We start from the raw sequence: 8,078 nt of genomic DNA, 5'->3' as shown, positions 1-8,078 counted from the left end.
CAGTGACTTGACTCAGGTTGACACCCTTGCCCTAAAGCAGCTCTCCAGTGGGGGTCCACGGACTCCCTGAAATCGTATGCAAAATGTTGTCTGTTTGTGCGTGTCTGTGTTTTTCTGGGGGGAGGTTTTATGACTCTCATCAGATTCTCAAGGCCTTAACAAAGTTAAAGGACCACTGCCCCAAGGTCACCACACTGCTGGCCAAGCTGAGATGGCGCCACTCAGCAGCAGCTCCCCCTGCCCTGCCCCACCTGCCCTGTGACCACCCCTGGACTTGCAGCTGCTGGACGCGTCTCATTTCTCCAGTCCCTGGAAGCTGGGCTCTGTGCATATTTGAAGACACTATCAACTCTCACCAAATGTAAAGACTTCCTGCTTCATAACTCACAGATGCTTTAGGCTTCTCTTGCTCAGTTCTGGTCTTGGCCTGCGAATGTGCCTCCGTCATCCCTGGTGAGGGGTCCCCTCTCCCCACCTTGAGCTCCAGTGAATGACCCAGCCCCTCCCAGGTGAAGTTTTCGGCTCTACTTTCCTTGGCAGCAGCCTGTGAACTACCCAAAAGAGTCCCCTGGGGTTTGGAATTATCAGTGGCTGTGCCCTAATAAGTGCATGATCTTCAGCAAGTAATCCAACCTAGGAACATTGGTTTACTCATCTGTAAAGTGGGGATAACGATACTACCTCAGGGTTGCTGCCAGGACTAAATGAGAGAACATGTAACAATAAAGCACTGTCTGTACCAGAAGAGGTGGTGGTTGTGTAAAAATTGGACATTAGGCCGTGACCCTATAGCTTATGTGAATGACCATGACACATGCAGTCACTTTAAGCCCAGTTTGGAAGAAGGAGGGTCATTGCCTCATGCAGGCATCCTGTCTTGGGTCATCTCCAGCCAGATCTTAACTGCCAGTGTCTAAGGCCTATGGGAGGCAGGGCCTGTGGGTTTTTTTTTTTTTTTTTTTTTTTTTTTATAGTCTTTAGATATGTGTGACCTTAGTGTCCTTATTAGTCATTCTACATAGGAACAAAGGAAGGCTGGTGTTCTTGGGTTTATCCTAACTTGCCTCTACTCTCTCAAGGTTATTGGTTAGTTCCTTTTGCGGGGAGGAAAGGAGACAGCAGATGTCAGAGGGGGCTGGGGTCTCCGGGAGGAGGGGAGGCGGAGAATTTTGAAAGGAGGGGAGGGATCCGATCATGGTGGATTTAGGCATTCAGTTTTTGAACAGTGGCCGTGGTTGAAAGAAAATGGGATGAGGAATGTAGGAAAAATGAGGAAGGATGGAAATAGGCATGAAGGGAGGACAACCACCTCTTAGTTGGAAAGTTCAAGCCCCAAGAGTGAGTAGGGAGCTCAGGAATGTGAAGCCAAGTTTTAGAGAAATAGTGTGAGCAACTGATTGTATTATCTTTGGGCTGGGGGGTGGGGCATGTGGGAAGGGAGAGGATCTGTGGGTAAGGGAGCTGAAGGAGCTTGCAGGGTTCCTGCAGGACAATCGTGAGGATCCTGGCAGCCAGAGACCTGCCTGGCTCTCCACACTAAAGCAGACAGGGAGAGGGGTGGGGATGGGGCTTGTGCTTGTGTTCCCTTCCTCTCCAAAGATTGCTCACTTTGGGGCCCTCCCTCTTAAATTCCCCTCTGTTTTTGGCTCTAGTCCCTGGTTCCCAAACTGTCACTCTCAGCTTGTCACTCCCAACCAGTGGTCTACTGCTATCCATGTGACCTTACTGAGAGTAGAGCCAGAAAGTGATGCTCACTGTTGGCATTTATGAGCCAAGTGAGCTCTAGCACAGCACTGGCTCTAACCCAATAGGAGGCCGACTCCCATCCTTTCGCTGGAGACGCCCAGCTCTCTTGCTTTCCCCACGAGTGTGCTGGTGGCCTTGGTGATGGCAGGAAAGTGTCCTTTTGGTATCTGCTGGACCCTGACTGGCCGGGCTACTCTGCTTCTGTCGGAGGGGGGCAATCATGGCTGCAACAGACTGTACACAGGTCCTGCTTGTCTCAAGTGGGTGGGGATGGGACTTGCCTCTTTTGGTTGTAGCAGAGGTGAATTTGGAATTTTTAAAGATGGTTTTCCCCAACTAGAGGAAAAGCTAGCAATAGAAGTACAAGAAATCTGTCCCCGGTTGGTGTAGCTCAGTGGATTGAGCGCGGGCCTGGGAACCAAAGGGTCACTGGTTTGATTCTCAGTCGGGGCACATGCCTGGGTTGCAGGCCAGGTCCCTGGTAGAGGGTGCATGAGAGGCAACCACACATTGATGTTTGTCTCCCTCTCTCCCTCTCTTCCCCTCTCTCTAAAAATAAAATAAATAAAATCTTTAAAAAAAAGTACAAGAAGTCTTTCTGCAGTTTTTAAGTTCTCCCGGGTGGGCCCCAGGATGTGGCATTTTGTGTGACCAGTAGACAGCAGGTGTAGTTCTAGAGATGTGGACTGATGTAAAACACCAGGTCCGGGTTAAGGTGAGGAAGGGCGAGTGACAGAGAAGGATCTAGCTTCCTGAGGATGTTAGATGGGGTCAGGGGTGGTTGGAAGGGCCAAGATAAGGGGTCAGTTTCAGAGGGCTGCTCCAGACCCTGTGGAGAAATAAGAGCAAGCCAGGAACTGTTTTTTAGCTTGGTTCCCAGCCCGTGGGACGGGTTTCCCGCAGACACACTGGGAGTGGGGTATGGGGCTACAGATGAATCCTGGACCTGCCCACTGGTGGGTGTGGCACTCCTCATTTATGTTAGAGTTGGCACTCTGAGACTTAGCCGTGCTGGACCACAAGCTAAGGGCTGTCACCCCTTGTGGCTGCAGCCATGGTTGGGGCAGGAGAAGTCAGCAACTGATGCTGGATCCAAGAGCAGCATCTCACTCACCCTCAGGTTCAAGCAAGTCCTTTGAGTAGAGGAGGCTGGCGATAAAATCCTTCCAGGGCAGAGGTTGACTGTGGGTGCTCTCTGAGGGTTAAGTGTTGAGAAAGCTGGTTTGGTTTCTGTGGTCAGAGGCTGAGGCAGAGAACTCTCAGGGAAAGCTCAGGCCTCAGGCCTTCACAGGCATACATGATATCTGTCAAGTAAGGGGTTCCCATTAGCTCAGATGGAGCTACCAGAGTTATCCCCTGCAAGCCCAAGAATGCAAAGACTCAGCACGTGTTTCAGTACGCTCCTTTCAAGACACGCTTAATCACGCATGATAGGTAAGTTCCTATTTCTTCCTCTATAAGAAGTGAGGAGGCAAAAGTGGTCCTTCCCTGAGGTGAGGGTGAGGATGGCTGTTTTGGTCTTTGAGTGACACAGACCTGTACCCTGCTTCCATGCAGCTTCTCCCAAAGTGACGCTAGCTCTGGTAGGATGGAGGGTATGGAGGCTGGCTACAGTCACGGCCTTGAGGATGAGGGGGAGGTGTCCCATTCTTCCGTGTGAAAGGATAGAGCTGCCCACCCTTTGGCTGTGTGGGCTCAGATAATGAGCTTCTCAGTGGTGGTCATAGGAACCAGACCCTCCTGCCCTTTGCAGGGAGCCACATGAGTCTTGTGAATTCATGTTCAAGTTTAGGCAGAAAGATGAGCCCCCCTCAAGATGCCCGAGATAAAATGTTTTCCTTCTGAAGTGACTGGGAGCTCCGGAACAGATGAAATTGATTCACGAAAATAAAGTAATGCATTTTTTTTTTGTCCCTGTGAGTTTGTGGAGAAACATTCATGCCCACTGTCACTAATATCAGCATTTCTAAAATCAGCCGAGTCTGGAATGTCTGCATTACGAACTGGCCCACAGACTGACAGAGCAGAACTGGCTGCAGGAGGGTAGAGCTGAGTGAGCACTAGGAGCCTAAAATGAGGAAGGAGGGCCTTCTTCCATCCCTCGCAGGAGCCATTTCCCCTGACATAGGTCTCCCCACGCCGCATATCCACCATGTTAATCTTCTATCAGTCTCGAAACCCATCGCCTCTCGGATTTACTGGGTTTATGCAATTTGTCTGATTTCATCAAAATAATACTATAGCTTACTATAGATTGTGCGATCACTTTGCCAGTCCCAGGTAAATGTCCTCAGGAAGAAGGGAACATAAACCTCTGGTGTCCACATGCTACCTCTACAAAGGTTAATGACAAAGCTTTGCTCCTAAGTTCTTATTATCCTTTTGCGTATTTATTGCTGTGCTAGTCAGGACAGGTTTTGTCCTGATGTGGTAATACTCAACCCCATACTCTTAGTGGTTTAAAACATGTTTCTTATACACACCACTTAAAAAGGAAGGGAATCCCGACACACGCTACAACATGGATGAACCTTGAGAACATCATGGTAACTGAAATAAGCCAGTCACAAAAAGACAAATAGCATATGATTCCACTTATATGAGGCAGTTAGAGTAGTCAAATTCAGAGAGATGGGAACTATTACAGAATGGGGGTGGCCAGGGGCTGGGCGTGAGGGGAAGAGGGCGCGGTTGTTTAATGGGGGTAGAGTTGTAGAGTTAGTTTTACAAAGAGGAAAGAGTGCTGGAAATGGTAGTGCTGGTTGCACATTGTGAATGTATTTAATACCACCGAAGTGTGTGTGCTTAAAAATGGTAATGACAGAAAGTTTGATGTTATATACATAATATTTTACCAGAGTAAAAAATTTTTAAAAAGTGAATAAAATACTCTCCCTGCTCCCTTGAAGCTCCTAATTCAGTGGGGAGGCAGACAAGTGAGTTGATAATAACACACTTTGAAAAGCATTATTGTCAAGGTGTGTACCAAGTCCCGAGGAACCCAGAGTCAATGCGTTCCACTGACATCTCTTTGACCTGGCAGCTTGAGAAACCGACTTGAGACAGCAGCCAAAGACTTTGTACCCCTGGCTGGACTCCCCTGAGACAGTCTAATGTGGTCTGGGGACAAAGTATCAGTCTGTTAGGACATATATGCTTCATTTGTTCTTCTTTCCTGTATCTAATTTTACATAATAAAAATTTTAAAACAAAATGTTCTTTTGTTTATGAAACTGGCAAAGATTTTTTAAAAAGTGAAGGATTGCTGGCTGGGTGGCTCAGCTGGCTGAGCGTCGTCCTGTACACCGAAATTGCAAAGGTTGGATCCCCCATCAGGGCACATGCCTAGCTTGTGGGTTTGATCCTCAGTTGGGGTGTGTATTGGAAGCAACCAAATGATATTTCTCTCTCCTTTTCTCTCTCCCTAAGGTCAATAAACATTTTTAAAAAATGAAAAGGTCAATGATCTTTGTGCTGACAAGGGTTTGGGAGGAAATTCGGCAATCTATTGTTGGAAGTGAAATTAGTACCATCTCTACAGAAGACATTCTATCTTAATAGCTATTAAAGTGTAAAATGTATATATCCTTTGATTCAGTAATTACACTTCGGAACACTTATTTTAAGGAAATAACAGTGTAAGTGTACAAAGAGATGTTTCTAAAGGTTTTCATTTTAGTGGTAATTATAAAACTAAAATCTTAGAAAAATATAATTATTCCACAGGACGAATTTGGTTAAATAATCCCAATAATGACTAAAAATAATGTGTACAATGTTAAGTGAAAAAAAGAGGAAACCATAGGCAGAAGAGCAGCCTGACGGCTGGGAGCTGGCCTGGTGTCACAGAGAGCCCTTGCACTTCTGCTTCACGGAACAGCAGTATCTGCCAAAGCCACGCTGTGACGTGATGGACTGAGAAAAAGCAAGACCACTCCACAGTCATATCTGCACACAGACAAAACAGGCGCATTGTCCAAACCACACAAGTGACCAAGCATCCACCTGTCCCAGCTCATAGGAGGGGCTGCTGCTGCTTTACTAATTCCTCACCAGCTCCAGCATCATGCTTGTCGACCCTCCTTCTGGACGAGATTTAGTAAGGCACCCGGTCATAGAACTACCCCACTTTCTGGCAACACCCAGTGCGGAGCAAAGCCCTGCTTCCTTAAAGCTTCCTGCAAACCACCTCGCACAAGCCCAGGTGCTCTAAGTTCTTTCTGGCAGCCTCTTACTGAAATGCCACGCAGCTCCCCACATGTGTTTGTAACACATACTCCACTTCATTAAAATGTGCGGATAATACACACAAAGCTATTTGCAACGGTTATCCCTGATGAAGAATTTTTACTTTTTTTTTTTAACAATATGTATATGGGGTGGGGGGAGGGAGAAGGAGAGAGAGAGAGAGAGGAAAAGAAAGGAGAAGAGTGAGGAGAGAGTGGTGATGACAATGGCAGTGGTAGTGGCTCAGACTACGTGTTGACGAAGTGTTGAGATGATGTTGGGCGATCTTTATTTTTTACAGTTAATATGCATTACATTTGAATATGAAAAAAATAGAAGTTATTTTTAACTGTGAGAAAATAGTGATTTTTCCAGGGGAAATACTCTATGATTGTTTTTAATTTTTATTTTTGCTGTGGTGTCTTGTGCCTGACTAAAATGGTATTCAAGTACCAGCGGGTTTGATGGGATCTGATTTTCCAGGTCAACTGCAGTACAGTCAGGGCACAGTAGGTGTCGCTAGCTCTCCGAGAATGGCATATGCTAATATTGGCCGGAAGCACTCTCTGAGTTTGCCCAGTTCTAATCAACTATCTGTCTGGAAGATAAACCTAATCTCTAACCTTTGAGCATTATGTACTTGTAATTTTCCTTCCTCTTGTAATTTCAATCCACAACTTAATCTAGATAAGAGATATTATTACTACAGTAAAACACACTCCTTATTCCCTTATGTAGGCAGAACTTCCACATAATTATTCTATCTTCAAAGGAATCTTCTGCAGTACTTCAGGAGAGTATTATATACGCCATTTTACAGAAGAGGAAAGTGAAGTTAAACAGAAAACTTAAGTCATTAATAGTTTGTTGATCCAGTTTTCTTTTCCCTTCATTGGTTAGTTCTAGAAACTATCACATACGTGGCAAAAACAACACTATTTGTGTTTTAAATATATTGGTGTACAAATGTATCAATGGTAAAAATACGTTTGGATTAGTCTCTGAGAAATGCCATCCGAATGATGAGAATCGACCCATGCTGCTTGGACAAAAGCTTCTGGTGGATGCATAACAAAAAGGAGCCCTCTCAACTTTGGGCAAGGTGGGCAGCCTTCGGAGGTCTGGGGCTCCTTTACAAACACCTGGCATTCTTAGGGAGCATGCTGACAGGGACCCATGTTTATGTGTGACTTGGGGTTACATTTGCAATACCAGTTACTGTGCTCCGAGGGAAAGCCAGATGCACAGGGCTGTTAGCTTTCCCCCCTGAGATCTCGCACTTTTCCAGTCCCTACGTGTGATCATTCTCAGGCTCTAGTTTCCTGATGCTCACTTCCTGTAGCTGCTGCTTCCCTCTTTTTAGTTTGCTTTTCCTCACATGTTATGGAGTTAGAAATTGAATAACCAAGCTAGGTAAAAATGAGTGCAAAGTAAAGTTACCAGGTTCAAAACAAATCTGTTCGAAGGCATTTGTATTTGTTACTTCCTTGTTCATAACTGAATTATGCAAACGTGAGACTGATAGGGAGCAGGTTTTGGAGAGATGAGGAATGACTATGCCAATCTTTTTAAAAGTCCCAGGGTAATCAAGGCCAGCCTTGATCACAGTCCGAGTCACCCTGGGACTTGGTCACTCACTCCAATGCTACAGGAATTTGGAGGGAATGCTCCAGGATGGGACGAGGGTGTCCAGGCTTATGGAGCTTGCCTGAGCACCCTCTGACAGAGTGGTGGTTTCTGGACCAAGAGAGACCAGAAAAAGAGGCTCAGAAGGGGCTACTAGATTATGACTCAAGTTGAAACAGAGCGATGGCAAATCCAGTCCTCTTTCCAGCAGGGATTGGGACCAAGTAAGGGCCTTCTCACAATCTCTGGGGTGCAGAATGGGCAGTCATTAAGAGGACTGGATGCCTCACGTATAGCAGCAACCTATGCCAGGTAACGTTTCTATAATGACACGGGCAATGGCAGATGCAGGGTTCAACACAAAATTGTGGCCAACAGGAATGAGGTAGCAGAATGAGCTCATCAACTGCTTGAGGTATAGGGCTGGGGCCCCATGAGGCGGTGCAGATGAGGGATATTTAAGGTCCCCAAGAGACCTT

This window comes from Desmodus rotundus, chromosome 5 (assembly GCF_022682495.2).
Source record: "Desmodus rotundus isolate HL8 chromosome 5, HLdesRot8A.1, whole genome shotgun sequence".
Classification (NCBI taxonomy): Eukaryota; Metazoa; Chordata; class Mammalia; order Chiroptera; family Phyllostomidae; genus Desmodus; species Desmodus rotundus.
The sequence above is the reverse complement of the archived record's forward strand: the minus strand, read 5'-3'. Positions refer to the sequence as shown.